This window comes from Canis aureus, chromosome 4, assembly GCF_053574225.1.
Source record: "Canis aureus isolate CA01 chromosome 4, VMU_Caureus_v.1.0, whole genome shotgun sequence".
In the NCBI taxonomy this organism is placed as follows: domain Eukaryota; kingdom Metazoa; phylum Chordata; class Mammalia; order Carnivora; family Canidae; genus Canis; species Canis aureus.
In genome coordinates, this window is record NC_135614.1 from 7,253,316 (window position 1) to 7,278,229 (window position 24,914).

General features: G+C 45.6%; 1 protein-coding gene and 1 long non-coding RNA gene across 9 annotated transcripts in view; both read right to left on the minus strand.

Moving 5' to 3' along the window:
* SLC35F3 (solute carrier family 35 member F3) overlaps positions 1-24,914 on the minus strand; it is a 462,095-nt gene that overhangs the window by 397,299 nt on the left and 39,882 nt on the right. The window lies entirely within an intron of this gene.
* On the minus strand, positions 997-24,304 carry LOC144312126 (uncharacterized). Its single transcript, XR_013377567.1, has 3 exons — positions 24,098-24,304; positions 23,958-24,010; positions 997-6,926 (listed from the first exon to the last, which is right to left on the minus strand). It is a non-coding gene; the product is annotated as an uncharacterized LOC144312126 (long non-coding RNA).

Genomic DNA, 24,914 nt, shown 5'->3' on the forward strand with positions numbered 1-24,914 from the left:
TATTTATATGTGGAACCTACAAAATAAAACACACATACACACACATCCAACCAAAAACAGACCCATAAATAGAGAGAACAAATTGGTAGTTGCCAGAGGGCAGAGGGGTGGGAAGATGAGTGAAATGGGTGAATGAGATTAAGAGGTACAAACTTCCAGTTACAAAACAAGTAAATCACGGTGATGAAAAGTAGCGTAGGGAATATAGTCAACATTGTAATAACGTGGTACGCTGACAGATGATGCCTGCACTTATGGTGAGCACAGTGTAACATACTGAACTGTCAAATCACTATGTTGTACCCTTGAAACTAATATAACACTGCATGTCAACTATACTTAAATTTAAAAAAAAAACAGCAATGCTAGTTAAAGATATAAAATTCCTAACTCAACCTTAACCAACAAAATTTAGCATTATGGAAAGAAAAGGAAATAGACACAAGAGAGATGAACACATTCTTCATCAAAGAGTATACATGAATGGCAAATAAACACATGAAAAGATGTTCAACATCGTGTGTCGTTAGAAATATGCAAAGTAAAACCATGAGGAGATGTCACTATGTACCCATCAGAACACAGGAAAACATGGTGGTGACACCAAATGCTGATGAAGATACAAAGAAGGGGGATCCCTCACGCACAGCTGTTGAATGTAAAGTGGTGCTGCCACTCTAGAAAGTTTGGCAGTTCCTTCAACAACTAAACATACACTTACCAATAACCCAGCAGTTGCATTTCTGAGCATTTATTCCAGAGAAAAGAAAAACTCTGTCCACATAAAAATCCATGCATGAATGTTTATTAACAGCCCCAAACTGAAAACGACCAAAACGTTCTTGGATGGGTGGATGGTCACATGACTATACCATGTTCACACCATGGAATCCTCTCAGTGGGAAAAAGACACAGGCATGAAACACACAACAACCTGGATATGTCTCCAGGGCAGTACGACGAGCGAAAGGAGCTGACCTCAAAAGATGAGGTACTCTGAGATTCCATTTGCAGAGTATTCTTGAAATGACAAAATTGTGGAGATGGAGAAGAGGTCAGGGATGGCCAGGGGTTAGGGATGGTGGTGAGGAGCCAGTATGACTATGATGGTGTCTCGTGAGGGAGACCCCTATGTGAGGGACCAGTTCTATATCCTGATTATGGTGGTAGTTGCACAAATCTACATACATGCATGCACGCACAGACACACAGAGTGCATGTAAAACTGGTAAAATCCAATAAAGGTCTGTGCACTGCACCCGTGTCCACTTCCTGGGTGTGAAATGTCCTACAGTCATACGTGATGTGACCACCAGGGGAAACTGCATGAAGGGTGTCCAGGAACTCCTTGTGCTCATTCTGCACCTTCCTGTCTTTTTAAAATTATTTCAAGAGGAAAAGGTAAAAATGAATGAATGTGGGGAGCGAAACTACAGGTTCAGAGTAAAAGCAGCATCCTTGGTGAGCAACCCGGCCTATGAACGAGGTACCCACATAGGAGGGCTAATGGGGGGAACATGAGCCAAGCAGGGCAACGGCAGGGCTGTGGCTGGGAAGAAGGACACAGGTGTTATCATTGAATCAACGTGCTCCCAAGGGTCTGCTGAGCACTGCAAGCACCTCTGGATAGAGGTAGTCAGAGCCCGAGAGCTCGGGTCAGGGCAAGGTGACATCACACCTCATTGCATCTCAATTTATATCCAGGAAAGATCCATTAACCCCTGTAATTAGTTTTCACAGGGCATTTCATGTTCAGGAGGGCCCTGGGTGCTATGAGAAGTTATACAGACACTCTCAGGGGTGACCCTGTCATGCTTTTCTGAGCAAACACAAACTCTGAACCAGGATGAGAGTGAGGATATGAGTGAGACTCCAGAAAAGGAGGTCTGGTAAGGGCTTGGGAAGTGACTGGGACAGAGAAAGCAGGGTCCATGCAAGCCACACCAGAGATAGGGGCAGGAGAAAAACTCAGAAATACCAGCCCTCTCTTTACTTAAAATTTTCTATTTTATTCCTCATGGATGTTTCGGCATTAATTTTGATTCTTTAAAATAGTACATTAAAACATAGCCAATTGTCATTATTTGAAGATGACATATTTGTGAATTTGTCTAATTAACTATAGTTGATTTATAACCTCAAATCTGCAGGTTCCATGGTCATTTGTAGACACATGCAGAGTAGTGAAAAATTCGAAATCACCCAACATTCATGTTCCCAACCAGGGAACAAGGCAACACTCCGCCTTCTCTTTTCAGCTCCCAGGTGTCCTTTTAACGATCAGCTTGGTGCCACATTTTTCACATTTTTGTGTTTTCTGATGGCAATACTGCTGTTCAAAATGGTCCCCAAGCATGGTGCTGAAATGCTATCTCGTGTTCCCAAACGTACAAGACTGCAGTGTGCCTCAGAGAGAAGATATGGACAGTAGATAAGCTTCATTTGGGCATGAGTTCTAGAGCCAATGGCTGTGAGTTCAAATTAACAAATAAATAATATATATATTAAAGTATCTTAAAGCAAGAAATAACCCACAAAACAGGATTATGATGCATTGATAGATTAACCAAAGGTGACCAGAGGCTCTCAGGAGCCTGACTCTGAAATTCCACCAGGAGCAGTGGTTCAGCATTCACTAATCCAGTGGTCACAATGACTTTAAGAACATAATACTGAGAATAATGAGAACTGACTGTATTATTTTTGACTACTGGGTCTTTAGTATGTCAATCCTAGCCCTGGTGATGGAGGCATGCGGCTTGCATTTTTCAGACCACAGCCCTCCCAACATGTTGGGTATCAACACACTTCACATCATGTCATTCTGCCAGGTAAGGCATTCAAAATACTCACTACTCTCTCTAGTGACTATATATTAATAAAATAAAAAAATTTAACACCAAAAACATAGAAAGGATAAAATCTCAAAATAAAGGACAGCTCTTCTTCAAAAAAAAACAGCAGTTTTACATTGTTTTAAAGGACAGATTAAAAAAAAATTAAATGCATGCAAAATAAAATTTTTATTTTAGAATATTACTTTGTGCATTACTATTTTTCTTACTTTTGGCAATCTTAGTAGAGTGAAGTGATACATATTATTAAATTTATCTTTAGCTAGATCTAAAAGGAGACAAGATAGAAAATGGTTAAAAATCTGGATTCTCCAGGCAGACTGCCTAGAGTTCCAATCCTATCCCTGCCCCTTTCCAGCTACGTGGGTTTTGGAAGGAGAACAGTAACTGATCTATGCTTTAATTTCCTTACTTTCAAAATAGGTGGAATAGTATTACTTAGTAGATTTGTCATGAGAAGTAAATTTGTTAGTGCATAAAAGATGGTAAGACAAAAAAAAAAAAAGATGGTAAGACGATGCTTGGCACAAATTAAGTGCCCGATGAATGTCAGCTATTATCATCTCATTACAATAATGACTACTATCATTGTGACATCGACAGCATGATGCAAAGGGAGCTCAAATGCCCAGCTTATTTTGGTATATCACCTAAAATCAGTCACTATAAAAAAAAAAAATCAGTTTCACACAGGTATGATGATTACCCACAATTTCACTCCATTTGGAAATGTGGGCTGAAATAGGCTGAGAATCCACTGCCTGGATCCACTGCTTTCCTCAGAAGAAGAGAGAGTTGTAGGAGAAAAGCAATGACCTCCAGCATGATCCACAAGGAGCAGTCAAAAGAATCTGCCAGGGATGTGGGCTGGGGAATCACAGGCCCTGCAAAAGCCAGCACGATGTGGAGCAGAGAGGTGGAGGCTGAGCCATGGTTGCCAGTGACTCATCTTCCCTCAGGAGGCATCCCGGGGTGACTCTGGGCCATCGAACCCACTTTATCATAAGCTTTTACAGGGCCAGGCTGCTCACACTTCGATCCCTAAACCTACCACAGGTTCTGGTGTGGAAGTAAGAGCAAAATAAATACCTGGTGAGTGGAAGCTCTGGAATGCCCTCCATACTCCCTCCAATTGGCAAAATCCTACCTGTCTTTAAGGGTAAATCATGTGCCCCTCGTGCGGATCCAATGACACGGGTGTGAAGGCAAAGCTGGCACACTCCTTTACACATGTGAAGGAGCTCAAGCACCTTAGGGAGCACACTCATGTGGGGAGAAGGCACAATGAGTGGGTCCAAGATGGGAGGGGATAGTTTCGTGTGCTCTGGGAGCCCACTTTAGCCACTCTGGTCAGCTGAGGTGGACGGTAACCAAGTCTCCTCATCTATCAAACCAGAGCACAAGGGGATCCCTTCACATTTCCCCTCACCTCCCGTGTCAGGGGAGGCAGACCTTGCAGAAGCCACGACCACCCACCTCCAGGAGCAGGTGGTCCAGATGCATTAACCTCCTGAACCTGGAGAGAAGGTCTCAGCTCGAACTGCCACCAACGTCCAACATGCTCAGTGAGGTGCAGGGAGCCGAGCTGCTTGGGGGTCACACCACCCTGCCCTCACTGCCCTGGTGACAAGACCACGTGGCTAACCATGGAGAGCAGACTGTTCAACACCTGTCCACCCTGGTAAGGTCTCTGGAAGATAGGTGAGCCTGCTGCTGTCATTTGCAGAGGCGAGGAAACAAAGCGAGGCTGCCGGTCATCAGGACAAAACGTCCTTCCTCTTCAGATCGTGCGGCCTGACAGGCCTGGCTTCTGTGTGGCCTGAATAATTCACCATATGCTCACTTCTATTATTCCTGTGGGCTTTTTACACTCCAATCGCTTTTCTAATCATGGGGGGGGGGGTGGTGAAGCTAAAAATCCAAGGTGAAGGGAGACCTGAAGTTCACCTGGAATCACTTCCTTCCTCCCACTGATGAGGAAACCAAGGCTGAGAGTTCTGGGGTCCTTGGTGGCGCACACAAGGGCCGGCTGAGTAAGGACTCAAAGCCGTCTTTAGAGACTGCTTCCCATGACCTGTGCCCTGAACTACACTGTCCATTTTGCTTATTTCTCAACAACCACACAAAACAGATCGGTCCTGGCCCCCACTTCCTCATGAAATAAACAGAGGTGATGTCCCTTACACATCACAAACCCAAGTAAATCGTGGACAGAACAAAGAGGCAGGACCTTGGGAGCAGAGTCTGGTGACATGAAACCATTTGCAAATCTCCCCCCCCCCCGGAGCACTTGCTCCCCAACAGGGACCGTGCGATGGCCATCCCAGCACCACTGAGGTTCTGTCTGGGAGTTACCCAGTGACTTTCACACTGAGGGATGGTAATAATCAGGTGCTTTGGAGAACTAAGCTCTTCCACACACAATCTCTGCACAGGTAATGGGGCACCAAAAGCCCCATCACTACGTATTTCCTTAGGAAGGCTTCTTTGCAGGGCACCTGGGTGGCTTAGTCATTTAAGCATCTGGTCAATGAGCATCTGGTCAAGCTCAGGTTGTGATCTCAGGGGCTTGGAATCGAGCCCCACATAGGGCTCGCTGCTCAGCAGAGTCTGCTTCTCCCTCTCCCTCTGCCCATCCCCTCACTCATGTGCATGCACGTGCTCTCTCTCTCTCTCCAGTAAATAAATAAAATCTTTTTTTTTTTTAATGGAAAGCTTTTTTGCAAAATAGGAAAGCTACAGTTTCTGCACTGGTTAATGAAGCAGTAGTTCCAAATACAAGAGCCACGGTGATCCCAGCATGCGAGGGGCCGTGCAGACTGGCAGTGGCCAGCAAGGAGTAAGGTCCCAGCAGCCACCAGGTGTCCTGTTTCGTTGCTTCGTTCTGGTCCCCCTCTTTCTCCACCTCTTTCCTCCCTCAGATACCTGCTAGCCTCTGGCCACCGTGGTCCAGCTCCCCCAGAGTCTAGTACATCCCATGTCCACGTGGGATGATGCTGGAAATGTGGACATCCTGTGGGACACCTGGCAGGACAACTGAGAAGGAAACCTAAGGACTGCCATGCCTTCCGGTCTCTGAACCTGCATAAAGCATATACGGAGTCCCCTCCCCACCTCCTGGCAGCTGAGGTCTTCAGAGTCCCTCTTGTTTTCAACGTCCAACAAAAAGCATTCGCTGTCCCGAGCCAGACATCGCGGCTCGACAACCTCTTGTTCCGCCCCGGTCTTACAGGACTTGCACCTGCATCCAGAGCTCAGGCCAGGGCTTGCCCCTAATAGCTGAGGAACTGAACCACCTCCCATGGCTTGCGGCACAGGGCAGGCTCCGTGCCTTTATTGATGCAAGCCACTGGCTAAAAATGCTTCATAAAGGATGATATTAGCATGATTTATCAGCACGTAGTAACAGTGCCTGAAACGCGGAGTGCAGAGCAGACCTCAGAACTGTCCGGAATGCAGGCGCTACATCACTGCGGCAGAGGAAACATCCCACAGCGGGGCCTCCTGTGCAGTGCGGCTCCCCCATCAGGTGAGGAAGGCAGGCTGCGCGGGAGGGGGCTGAAGGTCCCGCGCTGTTTCCATCTCAGAGCTGGGACGACAAACGTCCGACTTCACTGTCATTTTCCCCCCGTAAGGGACAGAACTGCAACTCGGAATCCCACAGGCATCTCGAGGTGGAGGATTTATTCAACCTTCCAACAAAGTTACTTGCACACAACAGCTATTGTGGGAAGGGAAAAGCATCCTGATAACTACTTAGGGCAAGCATCCTGGCCCCAGGACAAGCCCCGAGAGAAGCAGGGTGCAGGGATGGGGGGGCAGGTCCACCTCCCAGACCCGCAGGGAGGCAGGCGGACGCACACAGCCGGACTAACCACAGGGCATGCGCAGTGGCCCTTCCACCAAGTGAGTTCGAAGGTTATCCCCTTTGCAAAGATGCTTCCAGAAAAGGTCTCAGGAAGCTGGCTGTTATATGTGCTGTAAACGTGACGTTGTCAGATCAATTCTCAGAATGTTCCCAGCATCACATCTGGATGATAACATCTCTTTATAATTCAATGGCAGCCATACCTGGAAATAATGCCCAGTGTTACACATTATGTTTAGCTTTGTCTTCCTGTAACATGGGAGTAAAAAGCAACTCACAATAAGACATTAATTGAAAAAACAAAAAGTGCACCTTCATATACACTTTGAAGCTTAAAATGCCACAAGGGCATCGCAGAACACCAGCAACTGCTCCAAATCAGAGACATGAGAAATAGATACACCACCCTCTACTTCTGTGTAAAGGCTGAAGTTTTCCATAATAGAAAGTTTAAAAAAAAAAAAAAAACTGAAACGAGCTGTCGAATGCAGTGAAATGTTGACTGTGTTTAATATTGGAGGATTGGTGATGATTTCTATTTTTTCCTATTTATCTTTACATGCAGTTTCATTTTTTTCTATAGGACCATATTATATTTATAATAAAAAGCCAGGCCACTTAAAAATTTGTGCTATAAAAATTGACATTTTCTTGAAGATCTGTTGTATTTTCTTCTCCCTCATCCCCTCTCCCTCCTCCCCTTCTTTTTTTTAATAAGAAAAATATAACCCCATATATTTTCTTTTTTTGCTCTGGCTCATGGATGGTAATGACATTAACTCTCACGGCTGGCTTATTCCTTTCTCTTGCTCATGCTGCTCCATCTCTATTATCTCCCACGTACATGAAACACAATGCATGCATATATATGCATGTCATTTATCGATGCACACCCTTCCAGTCCCTGGGAGTGAGATGGAGCTGCCATTTACAGACAGAAGCTGGCAGACACAAGAGAAGAAAGATGCCATAGTCATCCCTGCTAGCAACCAATACCTTCAAACTGAACATGTGAGCTTGTTCGTGAGGACCTCCAGTCTCTCCTGTGTCTGGTCTAGTTTCTGGCTTGTGTTGTAGCCCTGAGAGCAGCAGCCCCTGACTACTTCCTCAGTCGACAGCTTTTGCTCACCTTCCAACCATCACCCTGGCAGCTCAGAAGGAAGAGCTGGAGGCCCTCCTACTGCCCCTGTGCTCTGAGTCCCTTTACCGATAGCATGTCCATCACTAATACACAGTCACAGTGGCCTCTACTGGCACTGCCACAGCCTCATTTGTCAAATAGAGACAGAGAGAGAGAGGGAGACTTTCATCCTCATTCCCCTGCAACACATAATCCTCCAAACTCATGGGACTGTGATTGACAAAGCTCATCTTAGTCTCTTAGAGCCATGTATTGCTCAGATATTCCATAATTGAATTATTTTCATGAGATCCCAAGTCACTCACGTGGGGGGGCTCCAGCAGAAGCACCTCCCATGAGGACAGACACATGCCTTTGGCACCTGCCTGTGAGCTTTGGGTGGAGTGCTTTCCTTTCAACATCAAAATGTCTTCCTTTATCTTCTTCACTTATAGAAACCCTTTAACTATCTCTTACGGCAGTATTTCTCAAACTATGTATCAGAAGAGTGGGGGCAGTTGTTAACATGCAGACTCCGAGGCACTGACCCTGACTTCCTGACTCCTGATCTCTGGAATGGGGCCTGGAAAGCCTGGTCTCAGCCTTTCTGTAGTCGACCATCTTCACAGAAGTTCAGCACCTCGGGCTCTGCAGCTGGCTCACCTTCCACACCTCAGCGCTCTTTCCACAGTGACCCCAGCCCATCTTGGCATCTTGTCTCAGAACCGTCTGCCATCTGCCACTTGCACCACACAGATAGGAGCCGATGACATCCACTTCTCCAACACTAAGCCTTTTACTGAGTTTATCTGAGACACAGAATGAACTCAACTGTGGCTCCTGGAAAAACAGATGCTTTTGCTAGATGCTCCATCTATTAAAGCCACGAACATGCTTGTGGAGAGCATAAAGTTCTGCTCAAAAAATACAGAAATTCATTCCAAGAGTCAACAAAGGCAAGAAATGAGAAAGAACACATGCTGTCCTCATGGACACCTACATCGAGAACACTGAGTCAGGGAATGAGCAGGACAGAACCATGGGGTAAAAATGGGGAAACTATGTGGTGCCCTGGTTTTGTATAAGGAGGAAGAGCCCAGCCTGGCTTACAGGATAACCACTCAAGTTAGTTTTCTTAGAAACCAAACAGAAACATACCCTGCAAAGTTATAATCACTGCCTTTAGAATGGGTTCAAATGTTTTCCTGAAAAACTCACTTTTTAAGAGCACATTGCCATCAGAAAAAGTTTCTGTAGTGAGCAAACACACTGAGTCATAAGACAAGATTTAAGTTTAGCCAGAGGCTTTTCAGAGGCTCTCTGAAAAAAATTAAAAATCAGAATGAAGGTGTTGAGGAATTATAATGTTTCTTCAGAGTTGACTGTCTAGCCAAGCCTGTAATGAGACTTCTGAAAATTTTTGCATCAACCATGTAATAAGAGGACAGTCTGTGCCAGCTTTAAAAAAAAAAAGGACAAAACCAAAACTGCCGTAGCTCTGCCACCAAGCCAGCATGCCCACATGCATGTGAACACCTCCTTCCCCACCTCTTCCCCATCCCAAGGGAAGAGAGCCTCCACCCTGCTTTGCCATCCACATGGCCACAGCGACTGGGGCCCCCTTAGCTCTCCTGTCTGTATCGCCGTCCTCTCTTTTGTCTTCAATCTAACTCAGAAGCTTCTTGACAACAGGAACCACCCACACAGGACTTTAAGTCCCTAGTTCCGCCCAAGAATCTGAGATGTAATCGAAGAATTATAAACATCTGGGTATTTCTGAGGGATCCTTTGAGGTCACAGTTGAGGATGACAGGTGCCCTTCTGCAGGGTTAGGTGTGATTGCCAAGATATTCAAGGTGACAGGACTGGCTGTCCACTTCACATGCATAGACATGATCCCCCTGGGGCCACTTCTCTGGGTGGCCCAGAGCACCTGCCATCTCTCCTGGTATCTGCTCCCTTTTCCATGATGCCTCCTCTCAGCCCAAGACACCCAGACTATGACCTCAACTCCTATGGCTGTTGGACGCCAACCTAGGAATCTCGCACGCTATCAATTTCAGCAGCAAAAAGGTATTAGTCTAGGTACGACAGGAGACATGGGAATCATGCTTCTCTGATGACTAATGGGCCTAAAGTTGTGGCCCTTGAACCACACAAGTGTATGGTGGCCCAAGATGACTATGTCTTGAGGTCCTAGCCATGTCATTCAATGCCAGCAACAAGGGCAGTAAGATTTGGCTATGGAAACGTGTTAAGCCCAAATTTCCTCCTGAAGTCCTGCCAGAGAGCAGGGGTGAGGACACTCTCTGCTCGGTTTTAGCTCTGTCACTTTGTGACATGGCTAAATGGCTCTACTGTTTGGACCTTACTTTTCTCATCTCTAAAATAAGGTCACAGGTCTTAAGAGCTAACCGTAAGAGCTTGGTGACAAATTACATCATGCATGTAAATCACCTGGATGCTGCATTCAATAACCCAACCCACCAAAATAACATGCCTGAACAGAGAAACCAGAAAGACATCCTTCCTGTCCATCGCCACCTCTCTCTTCACTCTGTTGTGGTATGAGGATATGCACACTGTGTGCGGAGCTCACTACATGGCATGTTCGGCTCACTTTCTCCTCTCAGCAGCCACAACACTTCAGCAGCATCCACGTTTGCAAGATGAGGTAGCCAAGGCACAGAGATGGTGGCAGGGCTACTAGGTCAAACCTGATGGTGCCCTTAATCACTGCTTTGCTTTTCACACGACCTTGGGAAGAGGGAAGAGATTTTAAAAACAATAATAAAGGGACACTTGGGTGGCTCAGTGATTGAGCATCTACCTTTGGCTCGGGTCATGATCCTGGGGTCCTGGGATCAAGTTCCACATCAGGCTCCCCACATGGAGTCTGCTTCTCCCTCTGCTTGTGTCTCTGCCTCTCTCTGTATGTCTCTCATGAATAAATAAAATCTTTTAAAAAATTAAAAATAAAAACCATAATAAAGAGCTCACGTTGAGTGCTGCTGTGTCAGGCATTATGTAAAATGCTTTCTGACATATTATGCTGTTTCATCCTCACACAAGTCCCTTGATGTGGGTATTACAATTTTCCAGTGTATTCTTGGGGAAACTGAGGCAGGATTTGAAGCCTGGCAGTGTGATGCCAAAGCTCATGGTTTAACCACCCACCACACGACCTCCATGGCAAGAACTCAGTCACACATGTGAAGCTGGCAACGTTGGATGTTAATGGCAAAAGAAGTGTTTTTTTTTTTTTTAATTCACTTATTCATGACAAACACAGAAAGAAAGGCAGAGACATAGGTAGAGGAAGAAGCAGGTTCCCTGGAGGGAGCCCAATGTGGGACTCCATCCCAGAACCCCAGGATCATGACTTGAGCCGAAGGCAGATGCTCAACCACTGAGCCACCCAGGTGCCCCCAGCCAAAGAGCTTTAATACATTGCTTCAAATACCATTGCCAAGGGAGCCACGGCTGGGAGGAGGCTGACAGCTGTGGCTGCCAGGAGCTCCTCACACTCAGGGTTACTGCCCCCTGTATGTGACAGACACAAGCTGAGGCTGGATGTGGTCCCTGGGCTCCCACCAAGCTCTTGGGGCAGTGGGAGTTGTCCCTTCCCACTGGGGTGTCAGGCCTGGGACATCAGGGTATCAGTGGATGACTGGTCCTTTGCAGGATGCCCCGGGTCTCATCTCACCCAGCCATACCCCAGACTCAGGAGGCCTGGTCCAAGACTGACTGTGGCCTGGCTTACAACATGGAGCCACCAGAGGGGCCTGGGCATCTTCTGACAACTCTACTTATTATCAGAGGGTTTGACCAGAATAACAGTTTTCTCCTCCTCTCTTATATTGCTGTCACCAGATGCTACATTAGGATTTTGTTTGCCAACAGCTCTCAGAAGTGGTTCTTCCCCTTTGTTCTGATGTTCGGTTGTAGTCAGAGGGCACCATGATGCGCCAGGTATGGGAAAGGGGCAGCTCTTCTCTCTGGGCATCTGACTCTTCCTTCTCACGGCTGGCAAGTCTATAACTGGACTAGAAGGCACCGTGGACATCAGTGTGACCCGGATGTGCTAAGCAGTCAAATCCCGAACATCACCCTTAATGTCCTGGATTTAGACAGTCTGCTCCTGAACTGGGGTCTAGACATGAGGAAGAGAATAACCATGTACATGAAGGTAATAACAAAACAACTCTGCTTGTTAAGTGTCAATGAACAAGCCCAGGGGTGCTTGGGTGACTCACTGAATTAAGCATCTGCCTTCGGCTCAGGTCATGGCCTCAGCTTCCCTGGGATCGATCCCTGTGTCAGGCTCCTGATGAGGGAGAGGCCTGCTTCTCTCTCTGCTTCTGCCCCTCTCCACTGCTCATGCTTTTTCTCTCTCTTGAATAAATAAATAAAATCTTGAAAAAAATTGAACAAGTCCAGCTAAAGATCAGCGAGCATGTTTAGGGATCTAATCTAATCCAAAAACCTCTCTTGGTTTACGAGGAGGGCCGTGACAAAACACCACAGACTAGCGGGCTTACACCACAGAAGTTTATTTTCCTACAGCTCTCTGGAGGTTGGAAGTCTGAGATCCAGGTGTGGGCAGGGTAGGTCTCTCTGGAGGCCTCCCTCCTTGATGTGCAAATGGCCACCGTCTCCCTGTGCCCTCGTGTGGCTGTCCCTCCATGTGTCTGTGTCCTAACTGCCCATTCTCATAAAGACACTATCAGACTGGATTAGTGTTCACTCTAATGATCTCCTTTTACCTTCATCAGATCTCTTAAGACCTCGTTTCCAAATATAGCCACACGTGGAAGTAATAGCAGTTAGGATTTCAGCTTATGAATTTGAGGGGGACACATTTCAGCCCATAACACTCTGCCTTCTTTGCCCCCAAATTTATGTCTTTCTCACATGCAAAATACACTGAACCACATCCCTGAAGTCCTGAAAGTCCTACCCCATTTTGGCACCAACTTGAAGTCTAAGACCTCATCAAAACCAGATGTGGGTAAAACCTGAGGCAGGATTCATCCTGAGGCCACAGGTCTTATCTTTCTCTAGGGTATAGACCCTTGAAACAGGTAGCTTCTTTGAAAGAGCTTGCTAAGCACCCTCACCACTATTCCTTTTCCCAGCACCCCTGGGGAGTGGCTGGGTGCCAACTATGAGGATCAGTGGTATCCTGACTGGTCCCCATGTTGCTACAAGGGTGGGTCAAACTGTGGCAGAGGCCACCAGCCTCAACCCATCACCTTCTTCCCCAGTTCCTTACTAGCAGGACCCTTGTGTGGCTAAGAAGTAGTAAACTGCCCCACTAGAAGCAAGCCTCCCTTATGGTGGGGGTGGTTCAATGAGACGTAAGCAGAAGCCCAGGAGAGCTGTGCTAGGAAGGCCACCTCAAAAGGAGTGTGCCCCCCTCCTTCTCTGGCCATTCCTCCTGTCTGGGGTGCAGCCATGATGACCAGACAACAGAAATCAGCATCAGCAAAGGTGGGGCAGAGAGATAGGATGAGCCTGAGCCTCGTGGTATCATGGCACTTACCAATGCTGAATGGCATATTTCTGGAACTCACGTTAAGTGAGCGAAAAATAGATGCCGATCTAAGTGACTATTTCAGGCTTCTATTAACAAAGGTGTTAAAAAGAGCCTTGCCTTCTGACACCAGGCCCAATGCCCTGTGCTGTTCTCCACATTGAGTATTTAATTAGTTGTGGCTTTTATGTGACAGCTTTTCTTTGAAGAAGCAGGAGAGCTGCACAGAGAAACTTCACAGTTCATCTTCCTCCCACTGTCAAAGAGGAGGTGTAGGAACACCAGGAGGGAGGACAGGAGGTGGCCACAGACAGGCAGGAAGGGCACTGGGGAGAAGAAAGGAAGGAGGAAGGGCAGGCCAGAGAGCAAGGCTAAGCTTAGGAGGCACCATCTATGCCAATCCTTGAGCCGTGCTTCCTAATGGAAAGTACACCAGCTCTTCACGGACAGTGCCGATTAGGATTACACCCACAGCCACCGTAAAGAACTCTGTCCCACTGTGGGGTGGGAGGGGCCCTCCCCATATGTCCTCTGAATCGAATAGTGCTTGTGGAAGGATAAACATTCCACGAGAAATCCATCCAGGATGAACACTGCCCAAAGGAAGGATAATTCAACAACATTTTGTTAAGTTTGGTTCAGCTGCGATGTACATACTTTATGTTACAGTTTGAACTGTGTCCTCAAGAAAAACCTGTGATGTCCTAACTCCCAGTAACTCAGATTTTGATCCTACTTGGAAACAAGATCATTGCAGATGCAATTAGTTAAGACATGGTCACTGTAGAGTAGAGGGGCCCCTAATCCAGCATACTGGTGTCCTTATGAGAAGCCAGCCAGGGGGAATGCTATGGCAAGATGGAGAAAGAACCAGGGGATGTGTCTAAAAGCCAAGGAACAGCAAGTATTGCCAGCAGCCAGAAATGAGGATGGAGGCCTGTGGCAGATTCTCCCTCAGGCCTCCAGGAGGAACCAGCCATGCCAACACCACAATTTTGGTCTTCTAGCCTCCTGATGTAGAAGACAATAAATCTCTACTAGCAATTTTAAGCTTCCTGGTTTCTTGTACTTGGTTAAGTAGCCCTAGGAAAATAACACACCCCTATCTTCCTAAAAGTTTCTACTCACTAGTGAAATTATAGTTTCATCTTATCAGCAAAGTTTTATTATTATTATTTTTAAGGAAAAAAACACAAATTTAAAATGGAAACATTAAAGAACTTAGTTTTTTCATTAGCAGGTAAGCCTATCCCAGGCTTCAGAATAAATAAATACCTTTTAATACTCCCAAATGAAAAAAATTATTGAACATGGGCTGTAGTTTCTAAGACTAGATTAAATCTGCTTTGAAAAAATACTTTAAGCGAAAAAGCACCTATGTGTAGTTTCTGGCATAAAATTTCTTCTGACTGGGTTCCATATTGGTCTCAACTCATAAAATGTTATCACATTAATGATTAGCATAAGTGTAATCATGAAAATACGGTTACCATATTGAACAGATGCAGCCATGCATGTACTGAAGTTTACATTTCCTTCCTATGTAAACAGAGATTAAGGAACAGGTACTATAAGACATAATCTATTAACATTCATGATATTCTATTGGTCAGCTCATCTATCTAAAAAATAGTGTTTAAAAAATAATTCTTACCTAAAATTAAAACTACCTATAAATGCTCAGAATTCCTTATAATGATCCTGTTTTCTCTCTCTCTCTCTCTCTCTCTCTGTCACTTTTTTGTTTTCTAGAAAGGCAGACTGCCACATGCAGTACCTCATTTGGATGTGTCTGGAATCTAGAAACTTGACTACCCTACATTCTCCTACAAATGGACCTTGTTTGGAGGATCTAGCAGGGAAGTACAGCTATTTGTAAACCCTCGAGCAAAGAATGGTCCTCCTCCATCAGGGAAGGTTGTCCTCTTCAAACATACAGCTTCATGAGGGACACACAGAATGGTGAGGGAACAAGAGGATACCCATCTAGCCAGTAGGATCAGTCGCATCAACCCTATCAACAGGGTAACAGATATTGCAGTCAGAGTGCCCTCATATCTCTTTTTTTTTTAAAAAACTTTTAAAATAAAATACTGTTCCTAAAAGAGTGTTTAAAATATATCCCTGAGACAGGGATCTCATTTTCAACTGAAATGCCTCTACAATAAGACTGCCAGATAAAATACAGGATGCTCAATAAAATTCAAATTTCAGATCAACAATAAATTTTTTGAGAATAGGTATGTCCCATGCAATATCTGACAAAATTATACTAAGACATTGTTTGGTTTTGGCCTAGAATTCAAATATAACTGAATACCCTGTATTTTTATTTTCTAAATTTAGTAACCCCACTCTAAAAGTATAGATGGACAACTACAAAGGAGCTTCTGACCCAGGAAAAGGCAACACTAGTACAGTATCTTACAGAGCTAGAGATTTGCTGACACTTGTTCATTCAAGGCCAGCAGTGATACTTTCTCTCTAAAGAAAACAAAGGAACTGAAGCATAATCATGAATTTCCTTAGCTTTTCTATAGAATTCCTAGAACCACTTCCACTCCCATAAATCTGCATTTGACCCCAAATAAAATTAGCCTGCACACAGAGAAAGGCTTTCTGTGACTTAGGAAATTCTAAAGTTGTTCTCTGAATGGATAAGTTGTTTTTTGTTTTTACTTTTTTTTCCTAAGAGTACCAGAGATGGTTCTCTTAAAGAATCTTTAGAAATCATTGGAGTGGGCTTTCTTCAGGCTACTCAGCTGGTCAAAAAGTGGCAGTGGGTGTGTATCCCCCATTCAGATTAGGTCTAACAGATCCAGATCTCTTTACTGAACACTTTTTCTCATCTTTTCCTGCTGCTCTATAACAGAATAGCACTTATTTAGTGGTTTACAACAGCACATACTTATTGTCATAGTTTCTGTGGGTCAGGAATCAGGGCACAGCTGAAAGGTAGCTTCTGTTGCAATCACAGTTCAATCCAGGCTGTGTTCTCATATGAAGGCTCAACTGGGGAAGAATCTACTCCCAGGCTGATTCAGGTTATGGGTAGGATTCATTTCCTTGGAGGTTGTAAGAATGAGGGACATGGCTTCTTGCTGGCCCAAGGCTGGAGGCTGCCCTTGGCTCCTAGAAGCCACCTTTCATAGCTTTTCACATGGGCTTCTTCAATGGGGCAGCTTACTTCAGCAAGCCAGCAAGGAGAGTCTCTCCAGTGACACCTAGCAAAACAAAGTCTTGCTTAATGTAACATAACCAGAGAAGTGACATCTATCACATCTGCCATACTCTGTTGTTTAGAAACATATCGTAGCTCTTGCCCACACTCAAGGAGAAGAGATTTAGCAGAGAGGTAAGCACCACGAGGGTGGGATCAAAATTTCAGCCCTCCAGCTCTGAACCTACTTAAACATTTTATTCTGAATTCAATGTAAAAGAAACAATACTAAAGAATACCTGTATATCTTTGGAGTCTTCTTTGAGTCAAATTTTTGATGAACAAACATTTACTAACCTTCTAAAAGGATATAAGCTCTTACAGAACTCATTTAGTTATATATTTTAAGAAGGACCCCATGCCTAGAGCCTGGAATAGTAGTTGAATGGAACCAGGCTATAGACAAAGGTTCTTTTAAAAACAATTCCAGTCCCAGGACATTTCTGCACACCCCACTGGCCAGAGTTATCATAACATTGGTGGCAATAGGGGGTTGGATACAATTTTACTGGTAAGAATCCTGGTGGCAGGTCAATTTCCTTTCACTTCCACAGAAGGTTAGTGTAACTCCACCCTGCTCTAATGTTGGTGTGGTCCTCTGAAATCTCACCTGCTGGGATGAGTATCATTTCTCAAGGTGGGAAACATCACGGTCAGAGCAAAGGCAGGGCAAGCAGTGATGATGGCCAGTGTGGGTCAGACCTGGGAGGGATGTAGGATGTATCTGAACAGCACGGGGCACTACAGCAGGACTCACATCATGCACCCACATAGCTGTTCCACTTCTCCATCCTTCTGTTTGGTACTCGTCTCCTGATCCTTTACACAACTGATTTCTCATATCTTCCAGGTCTCAGCTGGAATGTTGGCTCCTTAGAAAGACTTCCCTGCACATTTAGGCAAAGCAGCCCTCCTGAATCTCTGGTTCTCCTGTCTCCTGATATGCTGCTGCCTTCATGGCATTTTCCATGACCCTCGAAGCAATCTCACTCCTTACTTTTTTTGCTGTTATTGGACTCCCCTCACCTGAAACAACACATCAGCCTCACATGTGGTCAGGTCCTCAATGATGCCAATGTGCTGGGCACAGAAGGCTCCCAGGGAGCATCTCTAAATGAACATGTGAGTGGACCAGCACCTTCATCCAGTTCCAGGCCACTTCAGCAAGAACTTCTGGCAGTAGCTCCTAAGTGCTGATGCACCTACTTTGAGCCACATCCCGTATCTGCCTCCTGACCAGTGGTCTCCTCTGGGACGTGGGCCAGGACAAATCACTTTGCTCACTGGGCTGGAACATTGGCTTTACCAGATGTATAAGGAACAATTCCTCAGACTGTTGCCAGATGTGTCCAGTACACTCTGAGAAGTTTTAACTGCCATATTCATACAGCAAGGGGCACTGTTTTTGCATTAAACTCTTTATTCATTATGGAAATTCCTATAATCTTCCCTGAGTGGGAAAACCCCTCCTCACAGTGGGGGAGTCCAGATCTGGGGCACGGCCCACAATGGGTCTTGGCCAACCTGACAGCAGAAGTAAGGCTCTGAGCCCAAGGCATCTCTAGCTGACCTGGAGAGCAAGCTTCTGGTGCAAACGTGGGGTAGTAACTGGGTTATAGTAAATGACCAACTTTTAGCTACACAGAGAAGATACTCTGACATAGTTCTGGATTTGTCAGCAGTATGAAGCAAAATATGACCTTCACCTCCCCAAATCTGTAAGGCCAAATGGCCTGCAGGCACCTGTGTTAGTTAGCCTGTGAAACTCTGCCCTCATTCTGGCAACCTCCCCTTACAGCAGCTGGCCTGCACCAAAGGGCACCCTCATGGTTGGCAGAAGCACCCCTCTCCCTGAAAGGCTCTCCACACTGGGGGTGAGAGGAAGACAGAGTGGGTGAAGTGATTCAAGTAGGTGTGGCCGCCACTATTAGTGGTCCATCATTTATGATGGAGGAAGAGAAGTTCCAATGATACCCACGAAGTTTGAAAGAGCAAAAGCAGAGAGGACCACAGACTGCTAGAAAGAGCCATCTGGCTACTCTCTGTCTCTGTGCTCTAGGAGCTCTCCACAGCTAAGGATTTGGGACAGCATCCCCATCACTGTGCACCAAATTCACAGTAGATTGCAGCTATGCACCAAATTCACCGTGGCTGTTCCAAAATGCTACGCCATTTGCTATGCTCTTTACAGCTCTATTATGAGGCCTGTGTGGGGTGTGGCAATTAATTCATCACTACCGTGCCAAAACATGCAGTACTTCTATTCCATCCCCTTCTTAGTCACCAGGCTCACGGATGAAAGGGGATGCACTGGAGAGGTTTGAGAACATCTCGAAAACGTAACCTTTTGTCCTTTGTGAGACGTTAACACCGTATGCTTAACGATGAGTGATCATCAGTGTTGCCTACTTACTAAGGACTATGTCACCTGTACAACATCCAAAGAAGCAAGTCCTCAAAGCATAAGATATACAAGGAAGATGTGCTCAAAAAAAACACTAACATACCAACTCTGACCTCCTGTAGAAACTACCAGAGAGCTCAATTTCCTTTACTCCAAATTCTGGATATGAAGCCCCTACAAAGACTGAGGTCCCTTTGGCTTCATTTTGCCTGACTACCAATTAGCCACATTAGGCACAGTAGGAGCTCAATAAATGTGACATGTGCACTCAAAGATTCATAGACATGAATGTTTAACGCAATGTGCTTACACAGGAGAGCTGGGAATAAAAGAAATGAAATTTCCAGCAATAAGGACATGGATAAGCATATTTTGATAAACGTACACAATGCACCTATTTAAAATCACATCCTTGAAGAATAACTAAGGATAAAAAACTGATCTAGACATTATGTTAAAATTAAACAGAATCCCATATTACATAAAGCATAGGCTTTTCCTAGAAAAATATCTGTAAAAATATGCACCAAAATAAAATGCTAATGATGGTTTTCTGTGTGGTAGAAATATAGATGGTTTTACTTTTCTGACACATATGTTTCTGTGTTTAACCACGTTGCTATAAGGATCAATATTTACTCTTGAAGGAAGGAAGGAAGGAGGGAAGGAAGGAAGGAAGGAAGGAAGGAAGGAAGGAAGGAAGGGAGGGAGGGAGGGAGGGAGGGAGGAAGGAAGGAAGGAAGGAAGGAAGGAAGGAAGGAAGGAAGGAAGGAAGGAAGGAACAACTCCATGAGGATTTCAAGAATGATTATTCTGTAGCCTCATCCCTATAAATTTTGGTTGGAACATGCCAGCAAGCTCTTATGTCCGCATCACCACATGCTTCTTTGTCACACTGCTTCTATCACTGCTCTGGGTTAAGACAGAAACTCCATTCCTGTTAAAACACACCTGGCCTTCACAGGAGGGTACTAACACATTATCATAGTAAGCTGGAGAGCCACCGCCTGGCAGAAAGCTGGTCCTATAAGAAAGCCAAGATGGGGACCCCGAGTGACAGGGCAAGTGTTGTGAAAGACCACTAGAGCAGGGCTTCCCAAAGTGTCAATCAGGACACTGAGATGCAGATTTGAATTCAGGAGGTCTGAGTGGGGCCCAGGCTGGAGCTCCCAGGAGTAGCCTGAGCTGAGGGGCTGCCCAGCCCACACCAGGGTACAAGGCACACAGAGGAAGCCCACTAAAGCTCAGACAGTCAGGGTGACATGAAGACATGAAGACATGGGTCCCTGGAATGGGCTGGGAAGGAAGAATGTAGGTGTCAGAGACAGCAATCAACATGGGGTGGGGAAGGGAGTGGAGAGTTTTCGAAGTTAAACTACACTTGGCTCACGGTTTTTCTCAGATCCACGCCTGTCCTGATACCCACAGGCCAGATGGGTTTTCTTTCTGGAGCCTCATCTACTGCTGAGGCAAAAACCTAGAAACCACTGTTGGCATTTGTAGCTTTCTGAAGAAGGATTCCATGGAATATTCTCTCACAGACAGCCTCCTGTGGGAACACAGAGGTTGACAGATAGTGCCTGGACTGGTCCTACTTATTAAGGACACGCGGTCCTGTGGGGAAGCAGGCACACCTCTGTGGGGTGGCTGTGGTCTAGGCTAGGACTTGGGTAAGTGGTGCAGGTGTGTGGGGCCGGAGAGATATGGGGCTCACTGTAGCAACCTCCCCACCCTGCTCCTACAAGGGAAGCAGCTGCAGCTCCCAGGCAAGTAGAAAACGAGTCACCCAAGGTCAAGGTCAAAGGAACGTCCACATGACAAGCATTTTAGACAAGCTTCATATCCTTGTTCCCCTAAAAGGATGTTAGCAGTGGGTCCCCCTTCCAGTCAGTCTTCTATGCCTGTCTTCCCTGAGGAAGCATAGCATGACCCAGGACTTAATGGTGGAATTTAAATGAGGGAAATCGAGACACCTGAGTGGCTCAGTGGTTGAGCATCTGCCTTTGGCTCAGGTTGTGATCCTGGGGTCCTGGAGTCGAGTCCCACATCGGGCTCCCCATAGGGAGCTTGCTTCTCTCTCTGCCCCTCTCTCTGTGTCTCTCATGAGTAAATAAAATCTTTAAAATATAAATAAATAAATGAGGGAAATATGCTAGGGTAATGCGAGAAATTATCTAACCTCAGATGGATTGCTAATAATTAGCATCGTCCAACAATTAAATGGGCCAAGGTGGGAGGAAATGACTCCTTTCACCGTGGGGCATCCAAGCCCAAGTTGGAGAGCCATCTGCCAGGCCTTCCGCCAAAACAGACATCAGCCCAGCTGATCTTGAAGGACCTTTCCAATGCTAAATTCTATTTTAAAGTGATACAGGTTTACCTGCCTGGGGAGAAAAGTGGTTCTCCGGATTGGAGGAAAAAGAAAAAAGAGAGAGAGACAATAGCTACATCACCTTAAGACCAAGGAAGAGCTTTCTTACTTTGTCATCTCCTGGCAAGGTCAGGGATGAGGGAAGTGAGGCCACCTGCTCAGGGGGGAAGGTACTGATGAAGGTACAACTGTTCATTCAGGTGAAGGAGGGAGAAGCAGGGGGCACAGCACCAGCGAACCTCTGTGTACCAATTAGCACATCACACATAGACAAAATGCACACTCGCGTGTGAGCAGGGTTCCCACCAAGAAAACAGGTGGTGATCTAGAGTTTGATAATCTTGTTCAGGCCCCAGACTCAGAGATGAGTCTGTTAAAGGCAAGGAAATGGAGTATGAAAGCACATGCATGTGGGAGAGGGAACACTGCAGCAAGTATGTCTAAATCCTGCCACCCACAAAATGCACCATGACACAGCAATGCTGTGGGAAACAAACCACAATGGGAAAACAAACCACAGCAGAAGTTTGCCGATCCAGGTCCCCAACATCCAGGACACCCATACCAATTAAATCAGATTATCTGGAGTGGACCCAGGCCTCGGTATTTCTGAAACTCCCTGGTGATTTCGAGGCACAGGCGTGGTTGAACACCAAGGATCTGGTCCCAGCCCTGCCACCAACCAAATAGTCCTGGTCAAGTCACTCAACCTCTGGGCATCAGTGAGAATGTGGAACAGGACAAAATCAATCTCTATGGTCTCCTCCAGCAATAAATGTTCTATTATTCCATGAAGATTTTTTTTTAAGGTTTTGTTTATCTATTCATAAGAGACACAGAGAGAGGAAGAAGCCAGCTCCCCGCGGGCAGCCTAATACGGGACTCGATCCCAGTACCCTGGGATCACAATCTGAGCTGAAGGCAGATACTCAACCACTTAGCCACCCAGGCGTCTCTCCATGAAGCTTTTTAAAGCCTATAGTTACTTATACCTGATTAGTTTTAAAAGGTGACTGATGTTCACAGTCCCAGGGATCAGACCCCATATTCACTTGGCACCCACCCAAGTTCCCCAGTGCGACTCACTACTGAAAAAAAATTTTTATATCTTTATCTCCCCTTTTACAGCATTTGCTGCTAACCCTCCTGTCCCACTCCCCAGTGAAATGCTTTCCCCTGGGCTTAGAGGAAATGAAAAGGCCACTGGGGAGAGATTTCCATTATGTGCACTTATTGCCTTTTTTTTTTCCCCCTGTTTTCTGCAGCTGTAGTTAAGGGCAAAAAGTGTTTAAGTAGTTTTGAAATATCTGGCTGTCAAACTAGTCAATGTTGGAACTACAGATAAGGCTCAGCTGCCTTCTCTTTAAAAAGTACCTAACTCAGCGATAATTAACTTTAATGCACAACTAGTGTATACGGCTTTATATGTGGGAATAAGGTGATGAGAAAACAGGCATAAACTTTAGTCTCACTCTCTCTCTCTCTCTCTCTCTCTCTCTCTCCCCCCATTAAAAATGATTCAATCAGCTACTCAAACATGTGTTGCTTTGTAACAGCCTCTGGGAATGAATGGCAAATGGAAAGTAAACCAGTTAGGAAGCAAGAGCATTGTGGTGTTTTTTTTTTTTTCCATTATTTTCGTTCATCTGGAGGTACCTAATCGTATCCACATCCACAGTTCAAAAAAAATAACATAAACAATTCTTTGAAATGGTTTTCTATTTTCTGCTATGGAAAAAAGGGTAAGGTTTAGGGCAGCAGCTTGTGCGTCTGCTCAGTATTTAAAGGTCAAGTAAAACTCCAGCGAGTTTGAATACTTGCTTGTATATTTATTTTATATTCTGTAACTCAGAACTAATCTTTAACTCACTCCTTTCCAGAGGTTCTGGGGTAACCTTGCATTGAAGTCCTATGACACTGTTATCAAATGGTATGTTGAAACTGATGGTCTAACAACATTTTGCCTTTGTATTTCATAATTTTAAAAATACCTCCTCATGCAGCATTACCTCACACCATATGTCCTTTCACTCTTGCCTTGAAACTCTTCCCTCCCTTGACCAAGACTCATAAAACCTTTGAGTTGGAAAGGATCTCAGATGTCACCTGGTTGAAACTGCAGAAGTACATCCTTTTTTTAAAAAAAGATTTTATTTGTTCATGAGAGACACAGAGAGAGAGAGAGAGGCAGAGAATAAGCAGAGGGAGAAGCAGGCTCCATGCAGGGAGCCTGATGAGGGACTTGATTCTGGGACTCCAGGATCATGACCTGAGCCAAAGGCAGACGCTCAACTGCTGAGCCACCCAGGCGTCCTTGCTGGAATATATCCTACAAAAATCCTTACGATGGTCATATGGTCCCTGCTAGAAAAGGCCTTGTGGGTATGAATGGATTCATTCACTCATCTGTTAAGTAAGAACTTATCACATGCCTACCCCACATCTGTTAGCCCCTGCTGCCAGCACTAAAGACACAAAAGTTAAGTCATGACCATTCAGGAGTTAGAGCCCAACTCAGAGGAAGGTAGAAACTAACCCAAAAGTCTATGTCCAAGGCACATTAAAGAAAGTGATCAGACCTACCTTAAATTGATAAGTGCTATTCACAGAAGGCTTAGGAATCTAGTAGGACATACCTGTCAGAAAAAAACATTATAAGCAAAAAAACAGAAATGTAATAGCACTCAGGATGATGAATTCAGCAGTGGTGATGCTACACACACCTCTAGCCTTATCTATGACAGGCAGCAAATCTCCTCCCTTTGCAATATCCGAGTGACCCCAAAGAGGCCATGGGGAGTGAGAGGCTGTAACACTGGAACAGAGACCCCGTGTCCTTGGCACCCAGGTCCAGGTCCAAGAACTTCTAGATGCGTCTAGTCCCAGCCACCTGACCACAACCCCAAGAGACCAAAGAACCACCAGCAGCAGCAACAGCAGCAGAACTACCCAACAGGGTCAAGCCAACACGCAGGCCATGGGCAATCATCCAAGTGGTGACGGTCTCATGTCACTGAGTTGTGACGTGATTTGTTATGCAGCAATAGGTCAGTGAAACATCTAGAAAATATCACCTGCTTCTGTGAGGCTGGGTGCAGGGTATCCTGCAGGGAGGAAAGGAAGTGAGGCAGAGGTGACAGACCACATCCTGTTAATGGGATGACGAGGGAGGCCTCTCGCTTCTCCCTGTCACCGCACTGACTGCGTTAGGCGCCATCTTCCTCTCGCCAGCCTCCTTTCATTAGTAAACTCGCCCCATTTAAAACTCCAGCTTCATGTCTAATATACAACAGCCTCCTCCCACTTGGGTATTTGGACTGTGAACTGGAAGTCTTGGGGCAGGGAAGGGGCTCTTTTACTGTGCTCCCACCCACCTTTCTTAGCATCTCAGTCCTTCAGGGTAAGGAGAGGACAGCAGGCCAGGACACAGGCAAAGGCCTCTTCCCTTAGCCCAGAGTAGCTGGAACCTGGCCCTGGTCAGTCACTGTGGGGAGGAGAAGTGGCTGATGTCCTCTGTGTGCTGTCTCTGCTATGGGGCGC